Raw genomic sequence first — 16,585 nt, 5'->3', positions numbered from 1 at the left:
AGCAGGCAGCAAATCTAAGTGAAAAACCCTCAAATTATTTGACTGTAATGGAAGTAAGGGAAAGTTCAAATTCTAACTTCCATTTGTAATTTCATTAATGAGAACATCATTTTTGTAAAGACAAACAAAAATCTTCTGTTGCTAACTTATGTGTTTTGTATTTTGCCTGGTATAAGAAGAGGGGGTGGGGGAGAAAATGGTAGCACATCTATCTGAATCTATTTGGCCTTTTAACTAATTTAAGTTAGCCAAGTCCTTATTTTCCATGACTGAAGGATTCCAAATACAACTGAGCTGTGTTTCCTGATTAATGTTATCTGGAGAATAGGAATAATTTCCCTAGTTGTTGAGAATCAAAGAACAACACATTCTGTATATAGTAAATATATTAAATCCTGAATTATGTGGGTGCTATTCCATCCTGGAGATTATGAGAAGGCCTTGCAATTTTATGAATGTAAGTAAATATGAATTACCCAAAATGTTACTTGAAGGACAAGTTCATTATGCACTAACTGTTGTACCAATTTCATGACATCAGTTAGTGTTGGATGAATTTTGCTGCAGTGTTTTGGGAGTAAGATAACAAAACACGTTGTAGCTTTAAATGTCCATTTTCTTGCTTTGATACGAATAGATTTAATCACTTGCGAGACAAAGGATATCTCCCAGTCTTTCTTGTTAGTGGGTTCTTAAATCTTTTCTCCACACAATATAATTGTTACATTTTTAAATGATCAAGGTATATTTAAATGTGTTTTAGTTTGTTGTTTTGAAAGCTTTGAATAATGTATATTCCATACAGAAAATAAAAATAAAAGATGTCAATGTTGAGCAATTTAGAAATCACGAATAGTAGAGTGGTACTTCCATGCTTTGAAGAACGCATGCATTTTAACCTTGTAGTTAGGTGCTAAAACTCTGATAAAGAGTCACAACTTTCCCAGTATGTCCATGTTATCTGACCCTACATCTGTGTTTCAAAAAAGAGAAACCTGTAAAAATGCAGTTTACTGTTTTTATGTCAATATTTTATGCCTATCTTCTAGTGAGTTGTGTAGCCCATACAAACCTGAAAAGACAATTTACAGAGCTTACTATTTTAATATTAAAAATGAATACAAATGTTTTCTAATTCAACCTATGCTTAGAGTATATCCTATAAGTTATGTTACTTAGAACCCCCCCAAAATCTAACAAACATGACAAAGAAATACACTGGCAAGTTAGCCTAGATTCAGCACACAAATAAGTGTAAAGCCTGTTAAAGGTTCCTTCATGGAATTGCATTACATACCTATTCCGGGGCTTCAAGCCATTGGGGAATGATCATTTTCGCTCCAGTACCATTACAGCGTACCACCTCCGATAACAATAATGGGTGTCAGGTACTGTTTGGACTAGACAAGATGAAGTTATCACCCCCCCTGCTGTGTGTTAATTTATTGCTTCAGACATTTTCATATCTGATCCATTTTCACCCACTCTGCTGCTGTTACACAAAGTTCTCAGTTTTTGCCAGCTTCGGTATCATTTGAGCGGAGAATACCTGGCACCATGAAATGGCTTTCTTCTCAGTGCATGGCTCAGGTATGATCCTTAGAGAGAGCAGCTGTGTTCCCCATAGAAAAGGGAATAGGAAAACGGCACAAACACAGCAAACCAATATGCTTAGGTGTGACACAAAAACCAAAATATTAGCTTTTTAGTAAACAAGAAAGGAAATTGTGATTTTATTTGAGATCCCAGTGCTAGACATCTTTAGGTAATGGTGTTATTTCTTGAAGGAAATACGGGGTCACAGTCACACAGCAGCGACATCAAAAATGCTATTTTTTTTGTCCCCTGGTTTTGTTTAGTGATTATGTAGAACCTGCTGAAAAGGTGTTTATTTCTGTTTGTAAATTGAATGCACTGGGTGTTTCTTTCAGCTTTGCCCCAGGCTCTGTTGGATATGCTGATGGAGTTGGAAGCAGACACTCGAGGAACGTAGAAAGGAAAGAACTCAAGTAGAAAACAAAGCTGTATTTTTGTCATTTCATACCTCTCCGAAGTCCCACTACGTGAGGTGAAAAAGTGAATTTAATATACAACGTTAAATGGGACAGGTGATGTAAAAAGAAATGTGAGAAAATAAAGAAATACTGTGCATTAGTCACATTCTACAGCTGCTCAGGATACCGTCGCTTTGTGAATCTCCTGGGTTGCACAGCATGGAATAAATTCTATTGTATTGTTGCTCTGTCCCTGTCTATTTGTAAGCCTCAGGGGCTGGCCTAAATAATTTCTCTGCTCCTCAACTATTTTAGAAGTTTGGAGGACCAAACTAACCCTTGTACTTTTTAAACCAATGTTGTGAAGAAAATTAATTGCTATTACCTTACCCTCTCATCTCTATCTGGACAACCGTGTTGGATTTAACTATAAATAAACTACTAAAACCCTTTCAGAGTTGGTTATGTTTTTGCAGTAGTGTTATTCCATTTCAGGCTGGATTTATGTTCTCAGATGTATTTTATTTCATGCAGATTTCTTTCTTTTTCAGAGATGAAGTATATTGCAACAGATCTATATTTCACTATTCTTATTGAGGTAGCAGCATGATCGTCAGCCCAGTAAGACCACAAAGCACAGTCCAAACAAGACTATCCAAACAATTCTGGATGTTCCATGTTTATATACCTACCATTGGTGCTGTTAGGCTTCCATTCTTGATTGGCAAAACCCAGAATGACCTGGGTGAGTGGGATAATCAGAGCTTACTGGCTGTTTAATGTTCCAGTAGGGATAGGCAGCATGACAGGATATAATGTTCCCTTATTGCACTGCTAAGACAGCCATTTCTCTAGAAAGTCTACTGAGTTTTCATTTGCTGACAGCTGGTCCAGATGTAGAAGGCCATTACATGCAGGAGTGGACTTTGAGGTGTAGTATTTTGTGCTATGAATATAAACCCATACCATACCTTGAGGCACACATCTGCATGCAGCAATACATTTCGTTACCTGCTGACAACATGCCTGTGTAAAATACAGATGGGACTGCTTTTAGATATTGTCATCAGTGCATACCACATGGACATGTACAGCATGCAGGTCAGTAAAATAAGTGTGGACTCAAGCGCAAAAAAACTCATTTTAGATGTCACGCTGTAACAAAAGCTCCTCTTTTCCATCAATCTCAATCTTCAGATTGAGAGGCTGATCAACATTATCTCACCCATATTCTGGGAAACAACCAATTCATGAACAGGGACCCAAGAGATGGTAGGGCAATGACAGCAATCATAATTTATTAGTGTTCAAAGCATTTCAGGCCTATTATCTCAATTATGCTTACCACAGCCATGTAAACAAGCCAGAATTATTATCTCCATTGTTGCAGATGAGAGAAAGAAGGTGAATCGCTGACAGAGGCTTGCCTAAGACCAACTGGTAAGTACACGGCTGAAGGAAGGTTTCAAACAAGGTCTCCCCAATGTACACTTTTAGTCATTATGGGAAAGAGCCAAGGGTCCAATACACTTTACTGTGCCTCCATGACTGATTTAGGATCGCACACTTCATTTCCAGACTTTCTGAAGGAAACTTCCCCATGGTTAGACTGAGACCATTTTCAAACTGCCTTGGTATTCCATTTTAGTAACTGGTTGCTAATGGATTTGCCTCCCACCCCACCCCAGCCTTTCAGACAGGCCTGTTTTAATAACTGGATGCTAATGGAATTTGTTTACCTGTTCATCCAAATCCATTTACATTGGGTTAGCAAAGTGTGGCTGAGCCGCTTTTGAGGGAAACTGCTTCCCCCCCAGTTTTTACCTCTTTGTTGCGCTTCTGTGGTGTGCAGTTTAACATGTCCATAGCACTTCCTACAATGCTGCTCCCCGCCATTTTTACCACACAATCTTCCTCAGAGATTTTTAGAAAATATTCTAAATGGTGCCGTTATAGCACTAAAGCAATATAGCACCTCAGTGCTATGCAGCACAAGAGAGATGATTCAACGCTTGTTTTAGCACTATAGTGGCAGGAGTGAGAATGTTAAAAAAATTCTGAGGAGGATTGTGCAGCGAAAAAGGGCAGGAAAAATAGTGGTGCTGTTTGAAATGACTATAGTGCTTCAGAGATAGCTCACTAGTAGAAGGAAATTCACTGTATGAAATCTCAGTCCCTGTATTGCTTTACTCAAAATCAGGCCAACAAATAGTGGCCGCAACTAAGTGTGGCCACCAATGATACTGCGGGGGTGCCTGGTGATGATGTGGCCCCATGTAGTGTCATCATGCCACACCGCGGTACGATGACAGGGGGGTGGGGGCACCTGGCCTTTAATAGACCGGGCGCATGCACCCTTGCCTTCTTTGTGTCGGCCGCAGCCTGGACAGCTACCCTCCCACCCCCCCTTCTTTGCTATTGGGTTACTAGAATTCTGTTGTCACAGCTGCGGTTATGCTCGATAGGGAGCCTGTTGGCCGGGAGGCCCGTCTGTGTACAGGACTTCCTGAGGTGGGGGTCTCAATAAGGAGACTGGCTGTTAACCAGGCGCGGCCTACCTGGCTGGGAGGCCAGGGGCCCAGGGACAAGCGGCCGAGGACAACAATGGAGGTGGACGCCCGTTGGGTCCCTTGCAGTCGCTTCCCAGGTGATTCCGCGGCGGAAGGCATCCCATCCTCCCAGCTGGGAGTGAGACATGGAGCTGGAGCGCCACAGTTCATATCTGGCAGCCGGACGGCTGACGGGGTCAGTCTCCCTTACCAGCATAGGGCCAACCCTCCATTGGGGCTTATTTGTTAATAAACAGCTGCGGCCAAGTTATTTGCCAATCTGGAGTCATGTCATCACTGGAGTCACATTGCCACCTACTTGTCAATGAATAATGTCTAGTTTAGAATGGTAATGTGAAAATCCCCTCTGTATTAAGAAGGGCCTTGTGTGGCATTCCCATTTTCACTGGTTGCCATTGTATTATATCATTAGTTCCTGTTGCTAGAACTATCTTTAAGGCAGAGAAAGTAGGGTTGGCTATGTTATGGATCCCCATATTTATGCTTGCTAACTTCCATGCATGTAACATCTTACATAGAATTTAGTTTCAGTAGGTAGTCATATTGATCTGAGGCAGCAAAAGAGTTTGAATCCATTGCATAAGTAACTGGGAGACTATAGCTGAGACTGGATAAGGTAAGATCTTTGAAAGGCCCAGCTACTTACACATGTACATGACTCTAGCCAGCCCTTTGTGGCAACTAATCCTGCACCCTTCCTCTATGTAATGGTTGAATAAATTCTGTTTCACTGTATCTGGAGAAGTGTGCTTGCATGCAAAAGTTTATGCCTTGCATACAACTTAGTGGTCCTTAATGGTGCCACTGGACTTGTACTTTGTTATTGCTCACCCCATAACCAACAGTAAGATGAGAAAGTTCACTTTATTGTGACAGAACGAGTTTGGTGAATGTACATGAACTCTGGTCCCAGTTCAAGATTGTTCTCTCACATTTGGCAGTTTGGAAACTGTTATTCTATTTATTAATGGGTGGGAGTGTTCCTATTTTTCATTACCACCCTGAATGGATATATAAAAATCTGTTTCATTAATTCTTTTACTCTTTGATACAAGGTAGTTGGAAATTATATGCATATGTAAAGAGATTATATACATCCCACAAATAAATTTTCCCATACCATTTTATTGAATTTCTAGTAAGTTGGCATACTAAAGTGATTTTTAACACTTATCAATTGGATTTATGATTTCAGTGTCATCCACCCTGCTTCTGACATTAGGAAATGTTCAACATGAGGGAGTCATGCAATGATTTTTTTAACTGCACTATAAAATACTTTTAGTCTCTTTTCTTTTTAAAATCCATAAATGGCTAATTTAATCATAGCCCCAGAGTAGGTATTCTAGGTTTCTTGCTCTGATAATTATTTGGCAGAATTTTGATGCTTTAAATCATGATGACATTTGGGTGACTAGTAAATCATAAATTATAGGTTCATGGTCATCAAAGGCCAAATTGAGAGTCCTGGTTGTATGACAGAGACTCTTTGTTCTTGGATGTTTCTTCTTCTCTTCAGCTCGGTGAGGAGGAGGACATGAAAGAAGGAAAAGGAAAGCTGCACAATTGGCTGCTCGACCTCTTTCTTTTACTTAAACATTTCAGTTTGTGAGATCTGTCCACAGGTCTGACATTTTCATCTCTGACACTCACAAAAGTGAAATCATTACATGTTCTACTGTTAAATTTAAGGCTACTGATTTCTTACATCTGCCTATGTGGAAATTCAACTGCCTTAGTTTAAAAAATAAATATAATAAAAGTAAAAAATAACAATTAGTGCTTCAGTATTTAAAAATGAGCCATTAAACATGAATTTTGGCTGAAATTTACCTGTGGTCTTAAGAAAAGCAATCTATTAGAATATTTTTAAATGTATGGACATGTTTTACACTATATTATGTGTCAAACTGGATGTGACAAAATGGTATTATGTTAAATTGCAATGTTTATTCTATCTATCTGTCTGTCTGTCTGTCTGTCTGTCTGTCTGTCTGTCTGCCTGCCTGCCTGCCTGCCTGCCTGCCTCACATAACTGCAGAGTTTGTGGGAACTGACATGAAATTCCAGGCTGCATAAAATGATTAATAAGACTCCCTAGGATTATCATCTATTGATTCCCATGGGTGCCTCACCACATGGTTTAAAAAATCCCACACAATGGGAAAACCTAGGATTAGGGAAGATATTTCTTCAAGCAGGGTGATGATAAAAGTGTGCCAATTTTACTAGGTGTGGATTAGCTAATTCCATATAGGGCCAACACAACAGCAGGTTAACAAGTTGCTCCATAATTGGTGAATTATGATTGTGAAATGAGTACCCAGCTTGCTGGGGGGTAAACGGTAATGACTGGGGAAGGCACAGGCAAACCAACCCATATTGAGTCTGCCATGAAAACGCTAGAGGGCGTCGCCCCATTGGTCAGACATGACTCGGTGCTTGCACATAGGATACCTTTACCTTTAGTCCATAGACTCTAGTAGTGTTGCTATACTCTGTTTCTTAAAGTGATAGTTTTGTTTTAGTCAATTTATCCAGTGAAAGAACTCAAGACACCAACGTAACTACACTAATGTGGGCATAGTAGTTTCTATTTGTTTGACAACAAAACTAACAAACATATGTACACTACTGAAAGTTTATCCCAGGATACATCTGTTAATTTTTGGTGCCACAATATTGGGCTTTTTTCTTTGTTTTAATGGTTTTTATATTGATTATAAGTGCACAGCACTGATTTTTAATCACTGGTATAAGTCATACAGAATTTAGCACATTGAAAGTTTGTACATAGTTTAACAAGTTTGTACTTTGTGTAACAACAACGGTATATTTTTTCTGTAACAAATTATCCTGAACAGAAATCCTGGTTCTTCTGGTTTAAAAGCCCGCCGAAAAACTGGAACCTTCTCAGGTTTCAGAAAGTTTATATTGAACAAACCCATCCTACTGTAAAAATAGAGAGGAGCAACAAACAGGATTTGCAGAGCGAAAGTAAACTCAATCTCCAATATAATGTAAAAAGGTTAACTCTCACAAAGAAAACATTAATGACTATAATCCGAGGGGATAGGTTCTGTGGGTCATAGACTTTGTATGCTTTGCTTCATCAGCCAAGCCTGAACCAAAAGGCTCTGTCTATTGCACTGCTAGAATAGAAACACATCTGGTCTGCTCAGTCCTTCGACAATCTGGCCGCAACTTACTTCAATCGGCCACCGCTGCAGTTTCCTCTCCAAAGAAGCGGTAAGAGATGGTTACTTCTTAAACTAAGCTGAAGTATTGAAACATAACATTAGCCCATCCATGAAGAAACCTTTCTTCTGTATTGGAGCCACAACAGGATAGCACAGACTTTTCAGCCACGGGAGTAGGGCATAGCCAGTCATTCTTTGTCGTGATTTGGCATGTTTCCCAAGTGCTCAAATGTTCTCTGTGTCAACTACAGAAAAAACTCTGAAAGTCAGTTCAGTATTAGCCCCAACCTTAGAGAATGGAAGGCTGAAATTTGGTCAGCAAATGGCTTCCTGAATAGCTGAAGTGAAATTTGAATTAGGGAATACCAGGGTCCATTCCGCACTACTTCAATGTTGCAAAAGGCTTCCAAATTGTAAACGCTACTAATTTGCAGTTATGCACTATGTCGCACACAATCTGCTACACTCCTGAAACTGATCCGAAAAAAGTAATTCGTTGTAGCGCTTAAAGGGAAATCCAGAAAAGTGGATTCACCATCCGAAAAGCGCTACACTCTTGCAAACAATCTGCAACAGTAGTGAAAAAGACCTGTGCGTTCCCATTGTTGTGGTTCCAGCCAAGTCCCTCCCCCTGGCTCTCTCCTCCAAACTTCCAGCGAAGCGATTGCCATTTTTTTTTCTCGGAGCAAGCAGAAAGCAATGAACCGGCGAGCCTTCATTCACCCAGCAAGGCTTCTCCGGCTACAGTCCCTCCACAGAGCTGCTTTAAAGCTCCCTAAGTCACCAAGCACAACACAGCCCCATTTGCAAGTTCCCTTTATTTTTGGCCAAAAATCGTGCCCGTACACGGGGGGGGGGTTCACTCAGGGGAGCGTGGTAACGATGAATCGGCAGCTCACACGCCAGCTGCCAGCTAGATGGGTCTCTACATTAGGAGGAATCAAGGAATCAAGGCATATTCGTGGCAACGTGTGTTTTTCTTTTTTTAAAAAACCTGTGCTTAAAGGGAAAGGGGCTTTTCAGGAGCATGATAACGGCTGCCCATTGGCTGCTCGTTTGATTGATGGAAAGGGGCGGGACAAAGCACAGAAAAAATTGCTTCCTTTCTAGTGATTTTTGGCAAGACCGGAAACCTGTGGGAAACGATTCAAACACTACTGAATTTCACTACAAAGGCAGGTATGCATAACGCTGAATTGCACTTTTAAAAATAGCGTTTCCGCTTTCAGGAACCAATTGGCAACATTGGTCCTTGTGCGGAATGGGCCCAGCTATTGCTTCATCAGGCTGAAAAGGATCAAGACTAGAACCATGTAAAAATGACACAGTTGCATTTCTATACAGATCATCTTGGAATAAACAAAATGGCAGATTTCTTTATCTTTTTTTGGCTGGAGATCTCTGCAAAGGTGTCCTAACAAAAGAATGGTTGATACAATGGGCCAAAACTGAGGACTAACGCTGTGTCCGAATTACACTAGTTAGAAATCTATTTTGTGAGGACTATAGCAGTACCATCTCAAGAAGACTTAGCACACCCTTCTAAGCCCACTGATTACATATTTTATTTGTTTATTTATTTGTTTTTATCCTACTTTTCTCTTTCAGCAAGGACACAAAGAGGTCTACGATAGCACTCTAGGAGTAGAACAGTTTGGCTGATTGGTGTTATATTTACTCTGGCCAAATCCCAGAGGTGAAAACTAATTCTGAACTTTTCAAATGTAATGTCTTCAATCTCTAGCTGTTACACATGGTACACAAAGAGAGAAAAGCCTAAACAAATTTCTGCACCCTCTATTTCTTATGCAATATGTGACATGGTTTTTTCTCCGTACTTATCCAAGGAGAAAACCGGAAGCCTCACAAGCCTCTGGATTTACAACAGATGATATCTGAGAGTCCGAAGAAGCAAGAAAAGTGAAAGTGTGTGGGACTTATGCTTGTGCTTTTGCCCTTTGCAGTCTAATCTACAATCTTGCTCTGTTTCACTTGCTGTGAAGTGGCAGAGGTTGCAGACTGAAGGGCCAAGAAAACTATTGAATCTCTATTGGGCTTGCTCTTTTAATGCAGCAACAGCATCAATCTTAAGGCCACCCAGACTCTCTGCTGTTTTCACTGGAGCATGTGCTTTCCTTCTAAATGACATTTCAGTATCTGCATTCCCATGGGGTAGACCCTTGCTTCCTTCTCTGACACTTGTATGGTAGATGGGACAAGTGGCTCAATTGCTGGATCAATGGAAGAATTTGCCACACTGATTATTTCTTTTCTGTTGCAGATTGTGGCACCAATGGTCCATTAGGGACAGAGGCACTGCTGGGGGTGTGGGGAGAGATATAGAGATGGATTCAATTCATCTGTCTTTTGCAATGACACAAACATGTAAAATAGGAGTGGTCTTTTCTTTTGGATCTAAGCTAATAATTTTAGTGCTATTGCATGTATAAAAATGATTAAAAATAAATTCAAAAAATTATAAACAACCCCCAAATTGAATTATGAATACTCTGTAGTTATACTAAAACTATGTCTAATAAATTGCTTGGCCTTCAAGAATATATAAAGAATATATTGATAACACTATTTATGGTAATAATTGATGGTATTAAATTCAGTGCATATGTGTACCATATAAAGTAAGAGAACGGATAAGGTCTAAAGGATTAAATTATTTAGAATTATTTAGGAACAGTTTTATTTTTTTATTTACATCCTGCTTTTCTTCCTAATCAAAACCCGAAGTGCTTTTTCACATTTTCTCTATCTCCACTGTATCTTCACAACAACAACCTTCTGAGGTAGGTTAGGCTGAGAGATTTGTGACAGGCCCAGGGTCACTCTGGTTAAAATGCCAGGTAGGGCCTGAATACCCCCCAGAATTACTATTGAGTTCCAAATTATAGATTTTATGTCCCTGGAGAAAATAGTTACTTTGGAGGTTGGAAGTGTCATGGAACTGACTGGGGCAATTTTTGTCCCTTTCCGGTAGGAGGGGAAGGAACCAGGCTTGGAAAGCCCAACTCTTCCCCTTCCATATGGGCTTGGCCCAAGATACGCCCTGTTGGCACCCATGGCAAAAGAGAGAACATGGAAATATCTGCTCCCTTACCGTGGGACAACAGAGGGCCTGATTGGACCTGGGGCTGGGCCAGGGCTGGAGCTGGGAAGGTGCTGACATCAAGTGGAAGCAGGGATTAGCCTTCCTGCCAGAGGAGCACTTTCCCCCCATGAGGAAACGGTCAGAGACAGGTATACGGATGTAATATATCCTATGCAAATTCCTCTTTTGATGTGAAAGGGGGTGAAACCACCAGTCCTTATGCATGATTAGTTGACTATTTATCCCAGCTAGGTTATAGAAGGCCAAGCTGGGAAATAAATTGCTGCAATTCTAGAATCATATCTGAACAGTTTTGGAAGTGGTGTCAGAAAGGTGGCTCACAAAATCAAATAAGCAAATAGCTGTAATACATCATATTAATTCTCAAAAATGATGGCCATAAAAGCAAGTCATCAGTAGGAATCTGTCCGTCCCATCACAGACCCAATGGCCTATCTCGCAAAATCTATCAGACCAAAAATTCAGCTAGGACGGGCTAAAATGATCAGGTAGTGTTGCACTCTTCTGCATGATAGGGGAAATGTTCTTGAAGCTAGGCCAAGCTCATTTGACACAGGGGCTTACTAGACTGTATACAATATACTAATTATATTGGGTGGGGGCCACTCATAGACATTTAAGCTGGTCATAAAGAGTGGTTATTCTTAAAGATGACAAGGTACAACACAGGTTGTACCTTGGGAATGCCAATCACAGGAGGTTGAGCAGGAAGCCCCAAACAGCCACAAAATAAATGGGCAGCATTTTGTGAACTATTATAAGCAAAGTCTTAATTTTATAACGATATTTGTGTCAATATTCTAACCTGAATCTCCTTTAATCTGCCTAATTGACATACCTCTTCTAGATTTTTTTTTTTTACTGCTGGTGTTAGACTGAACAGGATTTGAGTTCTAATATATGGAAAGGAATATAGACTATGGGGCAACAATTTGCATTTGATAATGGGCTTTTTTCTTCCAATAGGATTTCCAATCTTCTTGTGTGACCTTTAAAGCAGTATGAATTGAGCTTTTTAGGGAATGTCCAGAGAACTAAACACAGTCACCAATTCCCATTATATTTGTTTTTCAGGTGCTAAAATCCTATTTAGACTAGTATTTTTCATGGACCCTAATGAAATCATTCTGCTCTTTGAAGACTGAGGAGAAAAATATGTCTCTTTGGATATTACAGGTAATAGTCAAGTTCTCATTGTCCACATCCATCAGCTTTACACCAGCCTAACTTGCCAGGCTGCAGAGATGTTGCTCCTTATTTACAAAGGAATAAATTCATTACGGCATGTCATGGGATTGAAGAGAAGGGAGGTGACCTCATTAAAATGACTACAATAATAACAGTTAAAAGAACTACAAAATATTTTGGAATTTTTGGGATTGGAGGCCAAATGTTGCTAGAACACAAACTGGTAAAACAACAACTGAGCACTTTTTTTTTTGGGGGGGGGGTATTGTAAAATGGCAAAAATATGGGATAAGTAGCCCACAGATCCATGGTTTTGAGTACATTTATATTACACTTTGCCATAATTTGCCATCAAAAGAACCATATATCTAAGAGCATCAACACAACAAAATTGTGCATATAATACATGGTTTGCTACTTACTGTTTTCAGTTACAAAAAAGAATATTGCAAATTTACTGTTATGCCAGTGGCTATATTATTACAATGTATGTCTCTGTCTCCCAAGACTTCTCCACCCTACAATTCTCTCCTATGCCAACAAAGAAAAAGAGAGAGGGTTGCATGCAATTTACAACCTGATTCGTAATGGTTTCATGTAAAGCTAGGGAGATTTTAGAATGGTCATAAAAGGACATCTATTTGGATCCTATAACTGGGTACCACATGGCAATACAATAGCTAAGGCACAATGGCCTGTAATGGGCTAATGTGCAATCACCTAATCCATACAACATACATACTAAGCTTGACTAGAATAACTGGAAGAGAATGAAATCATAAACCACACTCTTTATCAATATAGTCTTGAATCAAAGGAATGTGGCTTCAAGACATATACCAGTCACAACTGATAACGAGCTGTTCAGCTATTAAAAATAGAGTTAAAGTGGTTAGTTGTGATAGTCTTTTTTGAAAATATAAAAAAGTATATTGTCAGTGCTTTTTCTTCTTTTTGAAAAAGGAGTCATCTTCTTCATCCTCAAACTCTAAGAAAGGACAAATATTTATTGCATCTATTGCATCTTTGTTCTTTTTGAATGCTGACTGCCATTTTGTCTATTTTAGTTATTCTATGAGTTCAACTTTTATTATTCCATATCTTTTCTTCGTAGTCGCATCTACTGTACTCACCATAACCTAACATTTATTGCTATAAATCCTGAAAATTAATATACTATTCTACCAATCACAGAATGAATCTGTCCCATAGTTTGTGGAAATTGAAAGTTTTGGACCTCTGCCAATTAAATGAGGACTAATGTCTTAATGATAATTGTTAATAAAATGAGAAGGTTCAGCAATAAATTCCCCAAGTTAAATACATCAAAAGTCTATTTAATATACCAAAAACCATATGCTTTTCTTCTTCATATATGCTGGGTGTATGAAGAAAGATTTTTAAAGGACTGTTGAACTTGCATGATGAACTCTCACCAAAATGTACATTCATCTGTGTTACCCTCTGATTATGAATGTTGCTCTCTCCTGAGATGAAGGCCCCTCAAAGTCTTCCAAGGAAACCAAGGCCTATTTTCAGGGTCCTTAGCAAGAAGAACTCCCCAAGGACCCTCTTAGCAAGAAATCCCTCCAAGAGATGATGGCACAGATAGAGGGTAGGCAAGGGAATAACAGCTGCTCACCATAATTTCTATTCATCTGGCAGGGTGAATGAACAACCATTGCCAGTAGGATGAACAGTCCCCACTTTCATGCATGCCTTCTACTTTTACTTGATGGTTACCATCACTGTTTCCAATGATTATCACTCCTTGGTCAGACAGTGGCATGTAAACAGTAAACAGTGGCATGTAACAGTCTTTGCTGCATGCGCCTTGACTAACAAGTAAAGAAGTCACTGCTTCCATCCATGGTTGGATATGACAACCAGTGGGAGGAGTGAGATTGGGACCCAGTCCTTCTAAAAGGGACTATCACCAGTAATGGAGAATAGGGTGTGATCGATTTAGTGGCAACTGTGCTATGCTCATTCCTGATATCAGCCAAAAAGAAACACTGGTCTTCAAGGGATCATGGATGTAGTTTAAAGAGGAAGAATAGTTCTGCTTGTCAGGTGACTTGTAACAGCTTGTCCATATCCCAGTTTCTCTCTCTTCATCATCAGCATAGCCTCAGTGACAAGAGATTTCAAGCCCTCAGACAGGGTAAAGTTCTTTGGTGTCTACTCAGATAACGTATTTTATTATGCATCATTTTGTACTTCATATTTGTGTCTCTTCCTCCAGAGAGCTCAAAGTGATGATCCCATTTTGTCACATATTGGTGGAAAGTTCCGTCAAGTCACAGCTGATTTATGGTAACCCTGCAGGGTTTTCAAGGCAAGAGATGTTCAAAGGTTATTTGCCATTGCCTGACTCCACATCCCAAATATATATAAAACTTTGTCATTTTTTCAAATTCAATAAAATGCTACTGAACTTAAAATCCTTTGGTAAAATCCCAAACACAGACTCTGGAGATGAAAAGGCAGTGTTGTCTTTGTTCTTGTTGAGGTATTTTGCTCAAATGACTGCAACATCTTATTTGCTCTCTAGATAATCTGCCACCAATATTGGGCAGCAATATAGATCCGTGGAGGAAAACCCGGCCATCCCCATCATTTCTATTTAGGCTCTGGATCAGACTTGCGTATCTATAAAATTGTGTGGGGAGCAAAATAATTGAGAACTACATTGGCAATGTGTTCCGCAAATTTGGGCAGAGTACTTGCCAGAGTGCTCAGAGCTCTGCAGTCTTATATCTAAAGGAGCCTACCGTTGGGAATATAAAATCAAAGCAGAAAAATTGAGCATTTAATGGTCTACCATTATTGTTGAAATCACAATGACAGGCCATGATCTTCCAAGTACAATTCTGATCCTTAGATATAGTAACGGAAATTACAGTGTTTCATACCCTGACTACATTATAGGAAATAAAACATCTGTCTAAATATTAGAGATATAAAAATCCTCAAAATAAAGATATTTGAGAATATCTTGTGCGGAGCACCTAGTTCTACCTGCTTGCTTAGTATAATGCAGTCATTATGGCAATAAATGTTTCTAATAAAGTACGAAAATGGATTGTTTGCTTTGCTGCTTGTATGAACTCTCATTTCTCTTTTTATTATATTGAATCTGACATTTGCTTACCCTTTATCAGTGGAATATTTAATCAACTGCAATCTGTAGGAAGCAAGAGGAATTTCTTTTTTATTTAAAACCTGTCCCACATGAAACAAGAGCTGGGGAATAGGTCGTGCTGCGTATGATAAGTGTAAAGAGTGTTAGAGTTACAATTGTGAATATTTATCTAGCCTACCAAACATATTATACACATGTACAATACTATCAATGCCTCCCCTAATTGTTTAATTCATTTATGGAAAGGTGCAATGCTTTAATAGGTTTCCTTGTAATTTCTATTTTTCTGCACAGTGCATGATTTCTACACGAAGACTACTTTGAAAAATCCCTTTTTAAAATGAATTTTATGCACTATAATTTAGTTTGGGGACCTAATTGACCCAAATACTCTATTGAAACAGTCTGTATTTTCTCTTGCACTATATTTTGGTGATCCCTTCCTTTAGACAATCCAGTGACAAGTGCTAGTTATCTAGAAGAACATGGTTTTCAAACCAGTGCAGTATGATTTATGGTTCTTGTTTCACAGAAAGTATCACAAGCTCACAGAAGTGAAAGCTTCCAAATAGGCATCTAACTTTTGTAATAAATGCAGCTAACAACATGCCTGAAAATATATAGGAAACTGAGTGAGCGATGTCTTATTATACAGTGGATAGCATTATTTGGTCTGTTTTTGATTAAAATTTTGGCTCGCATCTGTTTCAACTTTCAAACCCATTTAGCAGCTTAAATGTTGCTACAAACAACAGTGTACTGCATGTTATTGTTAGCTAATAATTCTGACAAGCTTTTGTTTATTTCTTTGACAAAAGATCCATGATATCTTTGAAACGTGTGCAACTCTGATCTGAGGGGGGATGAGATTCAAAGACGGAAGCCAGCATTTGGTTGAGCATGAGTGTGTGAGCGTTAGCACAAAATATACTGCATCTGTGGAATTTCTTGTCATAGTGCTCACTGATAAAACACCAAGTTAGATAACTGTTGGAGCTATACCGATTAGCTTCCATTTTGGGGTTTCAAGTGGAAACTAAAAAATTAGGTTGGGTAGAACTTTGCCCATTATTTGCCATTAGCCATTGTTCCCAGTGACTGTTGTTGCTTTTATGCCATTTTTTCTTCATGAATAATCCAGTCCAGTCAAGTATGGCACAATGAATGAAATGATGCTATCCAGTCAGTCACATTAAGCTACATAATTGCATCACCAAATGAGAATGAGGGTAATTCAAGGCAATATAAATGAACATTTTTGCAGTGAGTGCTGGGAAAAAACTAAAAACAGTATTTTAAAAAAAGTATTGTGTAACCCAAAACTGTATTACACATATGTGGGTGAGGGACAACGTTATCAGGTC

The 16,585-nt window shown here is 39.1% G+C and overlaps 1 long non-coding RNA gene across 3 annotated transcripts in view; it reads left to right on the top strand.

Moving 5' to 3' along the window:
• The window catches only part of LOC143843663 (uncharacterized), a 93,870-nt gene that overhangs the window by 76,449 nt on the left and 836 nt on the right, over positions 1-16,585 (top strand). For 2 of the 3 annotated variants that reach the window (XR_013233636.1, XR_013233635.1), the window contains 6 exons: positions 1,932-2,068; positions 2,546-2,739; positions 3,385-3,434; positions 7,681-7,813; positions 9,373-9,460; positions 11,963-12,064. This is a non-coding gene — a long non-coding RNA (uncharacterized LOC143843663). The remainder of the gene's footprint in view (positions 1-1,931; positions 2,069-2,545; positions 2,740-3,384; positions 3,435-7,680; positions 7,814-9,372; positions 9,461-11,962; positions 12,065-16,585) is intronic. The other variant, XR_013233637.1, reaches the window with a different exon arrangement.

This window comes from Paroedura picta, chromosome 8, assembly GCF_049243985.1.
Source record: "Paroedura picta isolate Pp20150507F chromosome 8, Ppicta_v3.0, whole genome shotgun sequence".
Classification (NCBI taxonomy): domain Eukaryota; kingdom Metazoa; phylum Chordata; class Lepidosauria; order Squamata; family Gekkonidae; genus Paroedura; species Paroedura picta.
Note: the sequence above shows the minus strand (reverse complement) of the source record. Positions and strands in the feature narration are given on the sequence as shown.